At 32.5% G+C, this 17,561-nt stretch overlaps 1 non-coding gene across 1 annotated transcript; it reads right to left on the bottom strand.

Moving 5' to 3' along the window:
• Positions 1-1,474: 1,474 nt before the first annotated feature.
• Positions 1,475-1,581, bottom strand: LOC141698919 (small nucleolar RNA R71). The gene has a single exon (XR_012565416.1). It is a non-coding gene; the product is annotated as a small nucleolar RNA R71 (small nucleolar RNA).
• Positions 1,582-17,561: the final 15,980 nt, after the last annotated feature.

The following is a 17,561-nucleotide window of genomic DNA, read 5'->3' as shown; positions in this document are numbered from 1 at the left end:
ATTTTCATCGGAACCCATGTTGATGATGAGTCCTATTATGGCCTAATAATTATCGTGGGGATCTAACAAATTTATTTATGGATTTCTTTAGTTAAATTGTTTCGATGCCTTAGTATATGGTGATTGTATGATATCCTAGTATTGGTTGTGCGTATTCGTCTTATAAGCGTCGTGAACTTATAAGATAGTGTGTTAATACTTAATGAAGCGATAGATAATTTAAGGATTTAGAACTTGCCATGCTAACATAGGTTTATGTAATTGTTATGTATAATTTGTAGGTAATTTTAACCATCTTACTTGCCCTGTGTAATCAAGATAGATAACTTGTGTTTAAACCATTATGTTGTCAAATTCTATAGGCATATAGGGTCTCAATATAATTGGTGTCTATTCAGCTTCTATCTCTTTTGTGGATGTCTGGTAGTATGGTACTCGTGCAATGAAAGTTGGCGTTTATCAATTTCGTGTTGTCTGATTAGTGTCATCATCATTGCATGCTAAGTTTGAGAACAATAAGGTTATTGAATGAAGTATTTAATGAAGTTAGAATCCCATGCTTGTCATATATATTAATTTAATCAATCTTATTCTCTTAGTTATAATTGTTAGTTTAATTCTTAGTTATAAACAACCTCAATTTGTTATCGTCTTAACATTGAATAATAACCATACATTGTTGCTTAAGTGCGTGAATTAATTAGTTAACCAATACGGTCTCTATGGGAACAAACTAGAAAAGATTTTATACTACTTGCGAACTCGTATACTTGCATGTATTATTAGCGCGTGTTTAGCGACTAACAAGTTTTGGCGCCGCTGCCAGGGAGTGTAGTTTTAATTTATATTTTATCTGTTTTTCATAAGTGGTCGTTAAAGTTCATTGACTCGGACATTGTTACTTATCTGTTTCCTTGTCTTATTTCAGGTACTCTAGTGAGGGTGTATGCATACGCGTTCGCGTACTCTTAAGAGACCACTGGATAAAGCCGAGGAAGAAGTTGTGGTAGTTCGTAAGGAAGTTTTCGAGGAAGAAAAGAAGGTAGAAGAAGAAGAGAAAGTTGAAGAACCAGCTTTAGTAGAGATGGGTGATCAAGCGGAAAATCCTAGGGCTTTGATGGACTATTCTCAGCCTAAGATTAATGACATTCAGTCAAGCATCATCAGACTAACCATCAAGGCTAAAACTTTTGAGATCAAGTCAAGTACGGTTCAGATGATACAAAAATCAGTTCAGTTTAGGGGTTCCCCTACTGAAGACCCCAACATATACATCAGGGATTTTATCGAGATCTCTGACACTTTCAAGTTCAATAATGTGACTAAAGATGCTATCAAGCTACGTCTCTTCCCATTTTCTCTGAGGGACAAAGCTAAGTGCTGGTTACACTCTCTACCAGTAGGGTCTATCACCACTTGGGAGGATCTTGCGCAAAAGTTTCTCACTAAATTCTTCCCCATGGCGAAGACTGCTGCAATCAAGAATGCTCCTACCCAGTTTGCTCAGCAAACAGGAGAATCTCTGTGTGAGGCTTGGGATCGATATCAGGAGATGCTAAGGAAGTGCCCACAGCATGGCATGCCTGATTGGATAATTATCAACTGTTTCTATAATGGATTGGGTGCTACTTCTAGACCCATGCTGGATACAGCATCAGAAGGAGCCTTGTGGGCTAAAAGCTACGATGAAGCTTGTGAACTTATTGAACTGATAGCTGCTAATGAGTACCAGAATCCTTCCCAGAGGCTGACTCGGGGAAAAGTCGCAGGAATTCTGGAGTTGGACGCAGCAAATGCTATCGCATTGACGATGAAGGTGGAAACTTTAGCTAATTATGGACTTAATCAAATCACTAGTGTCTATGAGCTTTGTATTGGTGCCCATGGTACTGATCAGTGCACAATTTCTAGTGAATTAGCTTAATTCGTAAGCAACTTTCAGCGATCGCAACAACCAGTTCCAACCACCTATCATTCCAACAACAATGATTATGCTAATTTCAGCTGGAACAACAATAAGAATGCAGTTCAACAGCCTTATCAGCAGTATCCAACTAAGCAGTATAACCCCCTGGTTTTCAGCAACCGCGGTATGCACCAAGACAACAACTCCAGCTGTAACAAGCTAATGAAAAATCTGAATTAGAGGAGTTGAAGCTTATGTGTAAAAGTCAAGTTGTTTCTGTAAAGACCTTGGAAAATCAAATTGGGCAAATTACCAATGCCTTGCCAAATCATCAGCCTGGTATATTACCTAGTGACACCGAAGTGCAAGGAAAGAGGGAAGCAAAGGAGCAGGTAAAGGCAATCACTTTAAGGTCTGGAAAGGTTGCGAATCCCGAACAAACTCAAGAGTTGACTGAAGAAGCTGGGGCGGAGAAAGAAGTAGAGAAGCAGAATGAAGAAGTGGAACCAAGGAAGACTACTGTTAAGCACACTCCTCCTGAGGGTAATACAGAGGAGAAATAAATCTATCCTCCACCGCCTTTTCCTAAGCGGCTACAGAAGAAAAAGCTGGATAAGTAATTTGATTAGTTTCTGGAAGTGTTCAAGAAACTTCATATCAACATACCTTTCGCTGAGGCTCTTGAGCAGATGCCTAGTTATGCAAAGTTTATGAAAGGTATTCTCTCTCGGATGGTGAAGCTCGATGATTTAGAGACTGTTGCTCTCACAGAGGAATGTAGTGCTGTGCTGAAAAAGAAGTTACCTCCGAAGCTTAAGGATCAATGAAGCTTCAGTATTCCATGTACTATTGGAAAAGTGTCTTTGGACAGATGCTTATATGACTTGGGAACTAGCATCAATCTGATACCTTTGTCAATCTTGATGTAGTTGGACTTACCTGATCCAAAACCGACTTATATGACCTTGCAGTTAGCCGAGCGTTCTATTACATATCCGTGAGGTATTATGGATGATGTCTTGGTCAATATTGATAAACTCATCTTCCCTGCTGATTTCGTAATTCTTGATTTCGACGAGGATAAGAAGATTCTCATAAACTTGGAAAGACCTTTCTTAGCAACTGGCCGAACCTTGATAGTTGTGTAGAAGGGTGAGCTCACAATGCGAGTTTTGGATCAGGATGTTACTTTTAATGTGTTCAATGCTATAAAATTTCCTACTGATAGTGAGAAGTGCTTAAAAGTGGAGTTGGTTGATTCGGTGGTCACATCAAAACTTGACCAATTGCTAAGGTCTGATTCCTTAGAAAAAGCGTTGTTGGGGAATTCAGATAGTGAAGATGACGAAGGTGAAGAACAATTTCAATATTTAAATGCTTCTCCCTGGAAGAGGAAGATTGATATGCCTTTTGAATCTCTTGGAATGGAGGAATTGAATAAAGCTCCTAAACACCTCAAGCCATCTATTGAGGAAGCTCCTACTCTTGAGCTTAAGCCTTTACCTGAGCATTTGAGGTATGCATTTTTAGGCGATGCATCTACTCTTCCTATTATTATTGCATCTGACTTTTCAAGTAGTGATGAGGAAAAACTTTTGAGGATTCTGAGAGAGTTCAAATCGGCAATTGGCTGGACTACATCAGATATCAAGGGTATGAGCCCTTCTTATTGCATGCATAAAATTCTGCTAGAGGAAGGTAGCAAGCCTACGATCGAGCATGAAAGAAGACTTAATCTGATCATGAAGGAGGTAGTGAAGAAGGAAATTCTTAAGTGGCTAGATGGAGGGATCATCTACCCTATTTCTGATAATTCAGGGGTAAGCCTGGTTCAATGTGTGCCAAAGAAAGGTGGAATTACTGTGGTAGAAAATTAGAAGAATGAGCTTATTCCTACTAGAACTGTCATGGGGTGGAGAGTTTGCATGCACTATATGAAGCTGAACAAAGCCACTAGGAAGGATCATTTCTCTTTGCCTTTTATTGATCAGATGCTCGACAGGTTGGCTAGTCATGAGTATTATTGTCTTCTGGATGGTTATTCGGGTTATAATCAAATTTGTATCGCTCCAGAAGATCAGGAAAAAACTACCTTCACTTGTCAATTTGGTACTTTCTCCTTCAGACGAGTTCCTTTTGGTCTTTGTGGTGCGCCAACTACATTTCAGAGATGTATGATGGCCCTCTTTTATGACATGATTGGACAGAATGTGGAAGTGTTCATGGACGACTTCTCAGTCTTTAAAGATTCATTTGATGAGTGCTTGCAAAATCTTGGACATGTTCTCAAGAGGTGTCTTGAGACCATCTAGTTCTCAATTGGGAGAAATGTCACTTTATGGTGCGACAGGGCATTATTCTTGGGTAGGGTTTCTAGTAAGGGTCTTGAGGTGGATAATGCCAAGGTGGAGGTCATTCAAAATCTTCCTCCACCCATTTCTGTTAAGGGAATTCATAGTTTTCTTGGTCATGCGGGGTTCTACAAGCATTTTATCAAAGACTTCTCTAATATTTTGAAGCCATTGTGCCGTTTGCTAGAGAAAGATGTTCCTTTCAGGTTTGATGACGAGTGCCTCGCAGCTTTTGAGACATTGAAGGAGAGTTTAATCATGGCACCGGTCATAACTGCACCTGATTGGAATGAACCTTTTGAGATGATGTGCGATGCAAGTGACTATGCAATTGGAGCAATTCTTGGGCAGAGGAAGAACAACATATTTCATGTGGTCTACTATGCTAGTAAGACCCTAAATGGTGCCCAACTGAATTATACTACTACGGAGAAAGAGCTTTTGGCTATTGTCTATGGTTTTGAGAAGTTTCGATCTTATTTACTTGGGACTAAGGTGACAGTTTTCACTGATTATGCAGCAATTCGATATCTCGTCTCAAAGAAGGACTCGAAGCCTAGATTGATTAGATGGCTCTTTTGCTTCAAGAATTTGAACTAGAGATCAAGGACAGAAAAGGAACTGAAAATCAAGTCGCTGATCATCTCTCGTGTTTAGAAAATCCTAATGCTTCTTCATTAGATAAGATATTAATAAATGAGACTTTTCCCTACGAGCAACTGTTTGGAGTGCAAGAAGAAGAACCGTGGTTTGCAGTGATTGTGAACTATCTTGTGAGTAATATCATGCCTCCCGACTTATCTTACACTCAAAGGAAGAAATTTCTACATGAAGTAAAGTGGTATATGTGGGATGAGCCGTTTCTTTTTCGACAAGGAGCTTGCCAAATCATCAAGAGATGTATTTCTAACAGCGAAACGGGGGGGACCTTGCGAGATTTTCCACTCAACGACTTATGGACGACATTATGGAGGAGAAAAGGTAGCAGGTCGTGTTCTTCAAGCAGGTTTCTTTTGGCAGATATTATTTAAAGATGCACATCAGTTCGTTTTGAAATGTGATCGATGTCAACGTGTGGGTAATATGTCTAAAAAGGATGAGAAGCCTCTTAATGTGCTTCTCGAGGTTGAAGTCTTCGATGTTTGGGGAATTGACTTCATGGGGCCATTTGTCTCATCTTGTAATAATCAGTATATCTTGTTGGCGATTGATTACGTGTCGAAATGGGTTGAAGTTAAGGTGTGGCCAATGAACGATGTGAAAGTGGTGCTTAATTTTCATCATAAGCAGATATTCACAAGGTTTGGAAATCCAAGAGTCATAATCAGTGATGAGGGGTCGCATTTTTGTAATCGCAAGTTCACTGCTATGATGAAAAGGTATAATGTGAATCATCGCATTGCTACGGCTTATCATCATCAGACGAATGGTCAAGCTGAGGTATCTAACAGAGAGATTAAGCGCATTTTGGAGAAAGTCGTATGTCCATCAAGGAAAGATTGGTCTTTGAAGCTTGATGAAGTTGTTTGGGCTTATAGAACAGCTTACAAAACTCCTTTGGGAATGTCACTGTTCTAGTTGGTTTATGGTAAAGGGTGTCATTTACCTGTGGAGCTCGAGCATAAAGCATACTGGGTTTGAAGAAGTTGAATCTGGATTTGGATGCGGCTGGAAAGAAGATGATACTTCAATTGAATGAACTCGACGAGTTTTGACTTCAAGCTTATGAGAACAACAAAATGTACAAGGAGAAAGTCAAGAGGTGGCACAATCGAAAATTTTAGTTGTTCATAGTTTTTGAAAATTGGGTTGGTTAATGAATCCAAAATACTTATTGGTTAAATTTTTTAAAAATATTAAATACCAAATATATAATATTAAATAAAATTTTAAAAATATATTAACCTCGTGCGTGTTATATTTAGACATTATAGTATAAACTATAAAGTATAAATCTCGTGTCTAAAAAAAACTGTTATGATTTTTTCGTTATAACACACCTTATAAGGTTATTCTTCCTTATATATAGGCTTTTATGCAATTAAAAGTATATAAAATAATATTTTATTTTTATCTTTTACCCTATATTTACACAAAAATGACCGACAAGAACATATCGATCGATGTTATCCGTCAGTTTTTAAATTTTTACAACCGCTTGTCGGTCGATACATTTATTCTTTCTACATAGAGACTGAATTATTCGTTATAGCGTCAGAAACATTTTTGGCTCCCTGTACGCAAACAAAGTACCAACTGCAAACACTAAACAATCACCAAATACAATAATTTATATAGAAATTACTAACAAACTACATAAATACTAAAAATAATTCACACAAACTGAGTAACAAAAAAATGCAAACCTAATTCCAATATAGTACAATAAAAACTATTAAATCATTTCGTATATCATTAAAACAAATAAATCTATCCGTCTATCATTGTTAGATATTTTAGGGTCCGCATGCAACGACCAAATTATAAAGTAATATGGAATCATCCGAGTATAAACTAAAACATCGTGGACTTCAACTCTAATGCCAATTAGAAAGGTACACATCACTGGTCACAGATTCTTGTACTTGATAACTACAATAAAACATCGCCATAAGACCATAAATCAGTGATTCAACTAAACTCGCGTGCAATGTCCGACATAACAAATAATTTTTTTGAGCATATAGAAAGTGTTGAACAATCTATTAAATTGTTAAAATTCCAAAATTCATATATTGCCACAACAATAATCTTCCAAATTTGATTGCACAATTTTGATCTTTAATTGACCAACCTGCAATTCGCTCGTAGAACCTACAGAATTTTATCAAATAATTATTTATACTCAACATAAACATAGAGAATTTCGATTAAAAAGGATGAAATAATTGGAGTATGTAATTATTTTTACCAGTAGAATATGATTTCTTCACCGCATCGATGTCAAAAAAAATTCCATCGAAGCATCCATCTTCATGATAAGTAAGCCCTGTGCCATCACTTTTCCCCTCCAAATTCATCAAGCCAGAAATAGGATGTGGAGGTGAGTAATATCCTACTAAGGTTTGGCCATATGGTAAAGTAACGGTAATCTCCCGGGGTGGTAGAACATGGTCAAACCATTTCTAAAAGGCCGAGGAGAGGAGTTGTATTTGAAAACTAGACCAATTTCTATATGAAACATATATATAAAGCACATAAAATGCATTAAAAGTAATATGTAAATTCAACTTACTACTTGACCCCTTTTCGCGCTTTCCGCTTTAAAGCATAGTTAAAGAGCCTTACATCCAACCCCCATATGTCCATCTAAAAACAAAATAAAATTACTAGATAAATTAATATTTCTATTTAAATATAATTATTACTTATCATAGGTCGAATGATCATACATAATCTCCGTATCACAACCGTTTAGAAGATTAACAACCAAGCGAAAGTTCCCTCCTCCTTATCAAATTTCACACAGGTCTTTTGATCGTTAGGAAACTCGAAAATATTAGTTTCTGGAATCTCGTCTTTATAGTCCGCGAAAATTTGCGGTGGTAAGTTCTGCATAACATGTATATATAACTATATGCATATACCAAATATTCATTAATCAATACCAATTAACTGCACACTGAAGCATCAACGGGTAATATCAATTTCATAAAATGCAGAATACCGTTGATTTGAGCCTACATTATATCTTTATTATATAATATGCATAAGGGGTATATTATCCAAATTTTTGGTAGTCATAGTCCTTGTACTATCAATTTCATAACGACCAATGGATCTTTAAACAAATTGTTCATGGCTATTGGATCTAAAATTAAGGAATATTGTATTACTAAAGATTTAACTTTTTATAGCCAAAAAAACACGATGGTCAAGCTTCACTACACCATATATGACTTCTAGCAACACCTAAAAGAGTGTTAAAATGACCAGAAAGTGTTACCTAAATCAAAGTCTTTCGGCTATGGTTAAACTTTTTGAATATTTACTGGTGTTGTATTTTCTCGTACTATAATTGGGGTAAATGGTAACACTTTTTGAATCTATGGTAATATAGATAAAAGCGTTACAAGAGACACCTATATTTATGATTTCAATATCTATGATAACACCATGCATGTGTAACAGTAGTTCTATTGCAACACCCCACAGTCAATATTTTGGAATAAACTCTTTTGCAACACCAATTTTCCAGTCTAACATTGAATGATAAAATATTTTAATCTTTTGGTCACATATTTATATAACATTGTAACATTTCTCTAACACTTTTTTTTATTCATTGTAACACTTTTTTCCCATTTTACCAACATAAAAATAAATTTTTTATTACACTTGCAATACTAAAAATTTAATTACAGATTTCAGTTAAAAACTCAAATCCAAAGTTAAAATTCAACATAAAATAAAGTTAAAATTCAACCAAAATAAATAAAGTTTACAAATTCATCTAAGAGCCTCAAATGTTGACCACGTTTTTAATTATACCAAAATAATCTCAAGTTCCAAAAATATTTCGTACTTAGAAAAAAATAGGAGTTCTACTTAAGAAACATGACAATCAAGCATCAAGATTATCAACTCGAATTGGTCTCCTCGAAGTTAACCTTTAGTTCACTACACCATAGAGTGGCTATTGCAACGCCCAATTGAAAATTTGCTCTTAAATCGTTCCTATTTCATGGCCACTTTTGACAAGTTTAAGGTGTTGGATGTTTTTTAAAAAATGTTACAAATGAGTTGAGTTCTTGAAAAAGCATTTAATGGTTTGCAATGTTTAACTATTGCAACAAATTTCCAAAATTTCGGGACCAATACTTTCCAAGGTTTTAAAAATAAGAGGGCTTTAAAAATAATTTACCCGGTCATTTTAAAATTAAGATTTTGATTATGACGTTGTCCAAGATTTAAAATAGGAATTTTCAAATTACATCTTTAAATGTGACCGTGTTTCTTTTAAAATAGGGCTTTATTGTTATGATTTTTGTTGTAAGCTTCATTAGGACTATTTTTTTAAAAAATTATGGATTGCTTGTATTTGCTTCAAGTTTGTTGTGTGTATACTGCTTAAACATTGTTATGCGTGAACTCGGTTATAAATTTAGCTTGTGTTGAGTAATAATATATTTATCTTTGTGCTATATTTGTGTTTCTAAGAATATTTTGAGTAATAAGTAGAATATTATTCGACGCCGTATATTTATGCATATTATCTATTTGATTTCTTGTGAAGAAAATAGGCTGGTAAATTTGTATCAATGACTTGGCTTTCACTGTAAAAGCACAATGAGGCTTATAGTTATAGGGCCATATATTTTCGTAGAAATCCTTTAATAATTTTACCTTAGAAAATATACTACAATGCCCTTGAAAATATCTTAGTAATCGGTACTGGTACTCACAATTAAATATAGATTACCATCTTGTGCTTAATGGTCCATGTCCATCATTTTTTATTGGATATATGAAGTGTTAACGGATAAGTTCGGAAAAACTAATAATGATGAGATGAAATATGACACATGTACCTAGATGATGATTTTGATGTAATATGTTGCAATGAAGGTAAAGATATAAATGTAATGAGTGAAGCCGCGAAAGACTTTTATATGGTTGTTAAGGAAGGGAAAGAACCACTGTTTCCCAGGTCTGAAAAATTCACTCGTTTAGGTTTCATAGTTAGACTTTACCAATTGAAGTGCAGTGAAGGGTTTACTGATTCTGCATTCAACAATATTCTACATCTGGTTAAGGAAGCATTTCATGATGTATATCTTAATGTTTCAATAAAAATTATAAGGGATTTATGGCTTGATTATAAAATAATACATGCTTGTCGAAACTATTGCATGATATACTTGGTTCAAAATGTAAACGAGAACGAGTGTGATCATCCAATTTGTAATAGTACATTGGCCCATAATTTTTTTCACCTGAGACTTACATTTGTCGCAAAATCTACATTATTTGAAATATCAGTTGTGCACAAAAATTGCGTGCATGTTTATGTCTGATGGTTTTGGATCTCTTTGTACATTTCATAACATTATTTGGGTAAAAAAAGTTCAAAGGCTTCCTCTACCAATTGCAAATACCAATAACACATGCATAGATCGTTCTCAATCCAAGACATCTTGAAACCTACTTCTTGGATTGGATTCAAAACTACCCCTCGGTATCCTTCCGACATACTAACCAAGCATCGTCCAATTCTTCACTATATATATATTTAGTAACTTTTGGTGTAGGTAGGCAACAAATCTAATTCTTTTCACAATAATTGGCAGCGGCCAGAGGAATCGTGTGGGAAACGACAACACTTCCTTGAATGATTACATCCATGTAAAAATAATAATTTTGCAAAATTTCTTACAGTATTATACCATAATCATAAATTTTAAAATTAATCAATGGCAATGGTAAAATATACTTCAACCCATCAATCGTGTGACGAGCCTCTGACTATAATTTTTGCCACATTTTTAACTATATCTTTTATAAAGACGAAATTTAATTTAATATAATAAGGAACACATTACATAAGATAAACCATCACTCAAGTTGCAATGGAACCCTGACTGAAACCAAAACCGACCAGACAAATTGAACACAATCGCAGAAAAATTCAAGAAAAATTAAAGTGAACCCGGTTTGGTATCTGCAACAATCTCTCCTTCCATCATGAGTTTAATTGTTATCAGCTTGAAAAATATGATACACTTACTAATTGTTGATTTCTTGTTATTCTAAATTCCTCCCTACGTCCTGATTGTTAGTAATGATCTTCATACACACGTTACAATTATATCTTTTGTTTTGTGCATCAGTTGTATATTAGTTGTTTAACTTGTCTAGAGTTCGTTCACTAATAAATAAGCAGAATATAACATCTCAAACTATAGATCTTTTGTTCTATATTTTAACTCTTATCATTAAAATTAATGCACCAATGTCTTGCTAAATGACCTAATTATAAATTACATAAATTACCATATACTAATAACCTAATCCATGTCATATAGTTTTAATTGTGATTGTGATTTTTAATTTGTCCCTCATTCTTAAACATAAAAAATTGATTTTGCTTTGGGTTTTTATGTTGTTTGATTGAGACTCTCACACACTCTTCATGTTGCTCTCCCTTTGATGGTATTGGATTGTTAAGTAGAATTCCTATGTTTGCTTTCTCCTTCTCTTATCTTTCATTTTTATTTCTTGTGTTTATGATGGGGTAGCCCTAGGCATATATGTACACTTTTTCCTTATTTCTCATATGTCTATATCATATAACTCTAATAAAATTCAAATATTTAGCCCACAAGGGTTGGCTCAGTTGGTTAAAGAGAGGAAAACTATCCTCTTGGTCACAGGTTCGAATCCCACGGGAGGAGAATTTATGATTATGCCTTCTGAGTCAGAGCCTGTCGCTTAAATGCAGTTTACCTTGGTTCACGTAGTTTGCAGGCTATTACGTGAGCCCGTAGGGTTTACCCATAGCGCACCCGAAGGGTAGCGGCTGCCGGTTACCTACGATTTAAAAAAAATCAAATATTTAGGAATTTGTACTGTTTACTATATAAGAATCTACAATATATACACAAATAACCGACAAACGAATAATTGATTTGTAAATTACTTTATGACTTCCTTAATGTATCACAATTCTAGAATCCTTCCATATAGACAATCCTGTAATTTCAAGTCAGAATGGTGTAGCACAATTTTCTAAAGGCACATCTTGCTTCCAGTTAAACATGTTGGCTAAAACAGATTTTTTATACCTGTTAATCATTAATGAACTTAAAAACTCATATGTAAGGCTGGAACTTGTAGGTTCATTCATCTTCAATATACACTTCATTCAACTTGAACGAACTTACTTACGACTCAAATTTTTTGGTACAATCCAATTTATACAAAGAAAATTTATCTACATATATATTGGGAAATATCAGGAGCTTAGAGAGTATAGTATAGTGTGTCCTCGACAAATTTGATAACTCGATAATTCTGATTTGCAGGAGCTTCAATGACATCCGTAGTATTTTGTTGTTTTATGATAGAGTTCTTAAAAGATGATAAACTCGTCAAGATTAAAACAAGGTGATTATAGGTACACTAGTAAATCATTACAGCCAAACTAAACATGAAATACAAACATGTGCAAAAAATTAAGGAGTCAAGATCAAGATGCAAAAGACATAAATAATAGTAAAACTTACAATTTAAAAACTTATATATAAATATATGTGTGTGTTCCTATGAATATGCACACAAAAGAAGACCAATAAAGGCCCTATCTCGAAAATTGTATTGGATATATATACATACGCACACACTCAGATAACAGACATCTAAATTGAAATTTTACTAGTTTTTCTAGGGAGGTTCTAAGTCCACGGCTTATTACATCATTCAAAGTTTGGACACAATCATCTTATTTTTAAAATTTGATATGAGTAGTCGAGAGCATCTTCATTATTTATTATTTTGTATATGGCCGAGTAATAGGTACAATAACTGATTTCCATCTTGACAATTTCTAATCTCATAAACACAAAACAAAGATGCGTGAACTTATTTGTCTTATATAAATTAGGATTACAAACTCTATTAAAGGTGGCACAAACATTGGTAGCTATTCTATGTAAACTAAATCATGATAGCTCTATAAATCAAAATTTTGAATAAATTTGGAAAATAATACAATCAATAACGGAGAGCACTAACTAAAAATATTTATTATAGCTTCTTTTTAATTAAATAATAAGTTCAATAAATTACATAAAATCACTAACTATTTCTAACTTCTATTGATAGCTCCCTCCGATGTCTTTCTTTCTATTTTATCTAATTTTTTTCCTTTTCACTACAAGAAAAATATCATCAAACAACACTTATAAGACAAAAGTTGAAAAAAACTGTTGTCCCGAAATGACAGACAACAGTTTTATTTTGCCCTCCTATAACCATTGTCTAATCAAAGGTTCATAGAACGGTTTTGTGAACTACTGTAAAAAAAATTATAAAAAGGTGGAGTTTGCACAATAGTTTTTTTTAAAACTATTGTCTTGATATGCTTCACACAACAGGATGAGTATTCGTTGTAAAAAGTTAGACAACGGGTTTTCAAATCTGTTTTTTTAATACATATCACACAATAGTGCAAGTAACCGTTGTTAAAAATACAAAACAGTTTCTTTAACTATTGTCTTAATACACTTCATATAATAGAGTGGATAACTATTGTAAAATAATAGACAACGGTTTATCAAAACTGTTGTTAATCCAACTTTATAACAACGGTTTAAAAAACCGTTGTCTTGTAAATGTAAAAGGCGACATTTTATGAAGGTGTTGTCTAAGTAATCCCCAGACAACGGTTAATTTAGAAGCCTTTGTGCTGGATGTTTACCTTTCAAACAACAGTTCTTAAATGAGGTTCAGACAGCGGTTCTAACAAGATAATACCCGTTGTCTATTTATAAGAAAATGTGGCACCACCTGATTGGTGGAAAATATTTCATCCAGATCGCTTAGTTGGCAAAATCTCGCACATTAATTAACTTCACCTCGATCACTTAGTTGGCACAATAAGAGCCCTTGATTTTCTGAAGGTGTCACACTACAGTTTTTAAGAAAACTGTAGTTTGTTATCGAATTCTTAAATTTGAATCTCAATTAATCATTTTAATTTTTTTAATAATTTTTTGAACAATCCAACTGTTCTGATGATAAAGTATATAGATTTTAGTCATAAGAAAAAATTTTAAAAAAATGAAACTTATCTATAATGACTTTATACGGAAAATTTAGGAAAATGACTACTACCCTAAAAGAGATTCATTCCCGAATAATAAAATATTTTTTAAAATTAATTTTTTAGACGATCCACCGGTACAAATATTAAATTATATTCATTTTAGTCATGTGTAAAAATTATTAAAAAAATCAAACTTATCTTGCATGACTTTGTAAGGAAAATCTAGTAAAAGTACTATTCCTCTAATGAGATTCGTTCCCGATCAAAAAATTTATTTTTTTTAAATGATTTTTTGAACGATTCAACTATACATATGTTAAAGTATATAGGTTTTAATCATATGAAAAAATTATAAAAAAATATTCAAACTTATCTTGAATAACTTTATAAGGAAAATTGGGTAAAAGTTCTACTACCTTAAACGAGATTCATTCCCGAATAACAAAATATTTTTTTAAAAATATTCTTTAGACAATCCAACCGTACTGATGTTAAATTATATTGATTTTAGTCATGCGAAAAAATTGTATAAAAATAAAACTTATCTTGCATGACTGTATAAGGAAAAATTTGTAAAAGTACTATTCCCTTTAATGAGATGTGTTCCCTATCAACAAAATTATATATTTTAATAATTTTTTGAAAGATCCAACCGTACGGATGTTAAACTATATATATTTTAGTCATATGAAAAAATTAAAAAATAAATTCAAAACGAGATTCTTTAATAATTCAAACTTATCTTGAATGATTTTATAAGTAAAATTAGGTAAAAGTACTACTACCCTAACGAGATTCTTTTCCAAATAACAAAATATTTTTTTAAAATATTTTTTTAGACGATTCAACCGTAAGAATGTTAAATTATATTGATTTTAGTCATGTTAAAAAATTATAAAAAAATAAAACTTATCTTGCATCACTTTATAAGGAAAATCAGGTAAAAGTAATATATCCTATAATGAGATTCGTTCGCGATCAACAAAATTAATTTTTAAAATAAATTTTTGAACGATCCAACTATACGTATTTTAAATTATACAGATTTTAGTCCTATGAAAAAATTAAAAAAAAAATTCAAACTTATCTTAAATGATTTTATAAGAAAAATTCGGTAAAAGTACTACTACCCTGAACGAGATTTGTTACCGAATAACAAAATTATTTATTTATTTATTTACTTTATAAGGAAAATTCGGTAAAAGTACCACTACCGTAAATGAGATTCATTCCCGAATAACAAAATATTTTTTAAAATTATTTTTTAGATGATCAAACAGTACAGATGTTAAATTATATTGATTTTAGTCATGTAAAAAAATTATAAAAAATAAAATTTATCTTGCATGACTTTATAAGGAAAATCTTGTAAAAGTACTATTCTCTTTAATGTGATTTGTTCCCTAACAACAAATTTTTTTTAATAATTTTTTGAACGATCCAGCAGTACAGATATTAAAGTATATAGATTTTAGTCAAATGAAAATTTTTAAAAATATATATATTTTATCTTAAATGACCTTAAAAGGAAAATTAGGTAAAAGTACTAATACCCTAAACGAGATTCTTTCCTAATAACAAAATAATTTTTTAAAATTATTTTTTAGACGATCCAACCGTAAGATATTATATTATATTGATTTAATCATGTGAAAAAATTATAAAAAAATATAACTTATCTTGCATGACTTTATATGAAAATTCGGTAAAAGTACTACTACACACGACTAGATTTGTTCCCGAATAATAAAATTATTTTTCGATCGAACAGTATAGATGTTAAAGTATACAGATTTTAGTAAAATGAAAAAAATTATAAAAAAAGTTCAAACTTATATTGCATGTCTTTATGAGAAAAAATTGGGTAAAATTATTAATCCCTATAACAAGATTCGGTCTTGATCAACAAAATTATTTTTAAATTATTTTTGTGGATGATCCAACTGTACGTATGTTAAACTATATTGAGTTTAGCCATGTCAAAAAATTAAAAAAATATTTCAAATTTATCTTGCATGACTTTATAAGAATTTTTTTGTAAAAGTACTACTGCGCTACATGAGATTTATTTCCAATTAACAAATTTACCTTACAAATGTTAAAGTATAATGATTTTAATTAGTCATGTAAAAAAATTATAAACAAATTGTAAACTTATCTTGCATGATTTTATAAGGAAAAAAATGGTAAAATGACTAATTTTTTTCATAGGTAAGTGGCGGCCCCTACCATTCGGGTAAGAAAAATATGGTAAATTGACTAACATTTACATGAGACTTGTTTACGATTGTCTGAAAATTTACCAAATAACGGTTTATATGACGTAATCCGTCGTTTGATTACATACGAGATTTTATTTTCACTTAACCGTTGTAGAATCGAAAGTCATAAAAAGTCTTAAAAATCATTTGTTCTAAATAATTTTTAGCATAGACTAATAATAAATATTTTTTTAATTTATAAATAAAATTATAATTAATTAATTATTTAATTTTAAAAATAAATAATTTTAATAAAATTATTGAAGGTCGTTCTAGAAAGAGTAAGATACCACCAAATAAATAAATTATTTACATTTATAAGTACTCAATTATTTAAATAAATTTAAAATAAATAAGTTTTAAAATTAAAATAATTTGTAATATTTTTAAAATTGAATCATAACAAAAAACACTAATTGTAGCCCGTTTCTCACCGGATTGTTTAGGGTGTAGATAAAATATACACCGGCGGCAAACTTGAATTAGGGCTAATTATTCACTCACTTCCTCTCTCCAACTTCACTCACCCCCTCTCCATATAAATTAGAGTTCTTTGACTAGTTTCCTTGTCTAATTACACGTTCAAGCTAAGTTTGGATTCACTTAAAGGGGTCAAGCAGACTAATTTGGGGTTCAGTTATGTTTGAATTCTTTCTATGCCCGTCCCTCTATGTCTCTTTCTCTCTTTCTCTGGCTTTCTCTATCTATCTCTTTTTCTCTCTCTCTCACTCTCCTTCTCTCTGTCTCTCTTTGCTATTGGGGATGCCAATGCGATTAAATGGTATTTTCCGAGGAGTTTAACAGCGGTGGATGGGTAGAATCAGAAAGGGTAGTGTCTTTTTTATAATTTATATTTTGTGAAGTGTTCCGTTTCTGTTGTTTTGTTTTATCGCGTGTTTACATGTTTGTTGGTATTGTTTTTATGTTTTTGTAATGTTGCAAATGAAAGGGGTTAAAGGTGAGGCCAAGTCTCTCACTGGAGTGAGCACCAAAGGGAGTGTTGGTAGTAATTTAAATTTGGCTCCCTTTTGATCATTTGAATAAGTCAGCTGGAGGTGTCCTTGTGTGTAGCTGAGAAATGATCATAGGATTAGTTTCAGTATTTGTAGGATCGTGGAAGTAGTGAAGTAGTTGCAGGAGACTAGTTACTTGTTTTTAGGAGTTGATAACTGTCAGCTAGTTTATATTTCTTTTGCATGTAATTTCATAAAAGCTCTGAGACTGTAATTATCAGTTCATTAAAATTGTCCCAGTTTATATTATCATTTGTTTTGTGT

This window comes from Apium graveolens, chromosome 11, assembly GCF_009905375.1.
Source record: "Apium graveolens cultivar Ventura chromosome 11, ASM990537v1, whole genome shotgun sequence".
Taxonomy (NCBI): Eukaryota; Viridiplantae; Streptophyta; class Magnoliopsida; order Apiales; family Apiaceae; genus Apium; species Apium graveolens.
The sequence above is the reverse complement of the archived record's forward strand: the minus strand, read 5'-3'. Positions and strand labels throughout refer to the sequence as shown.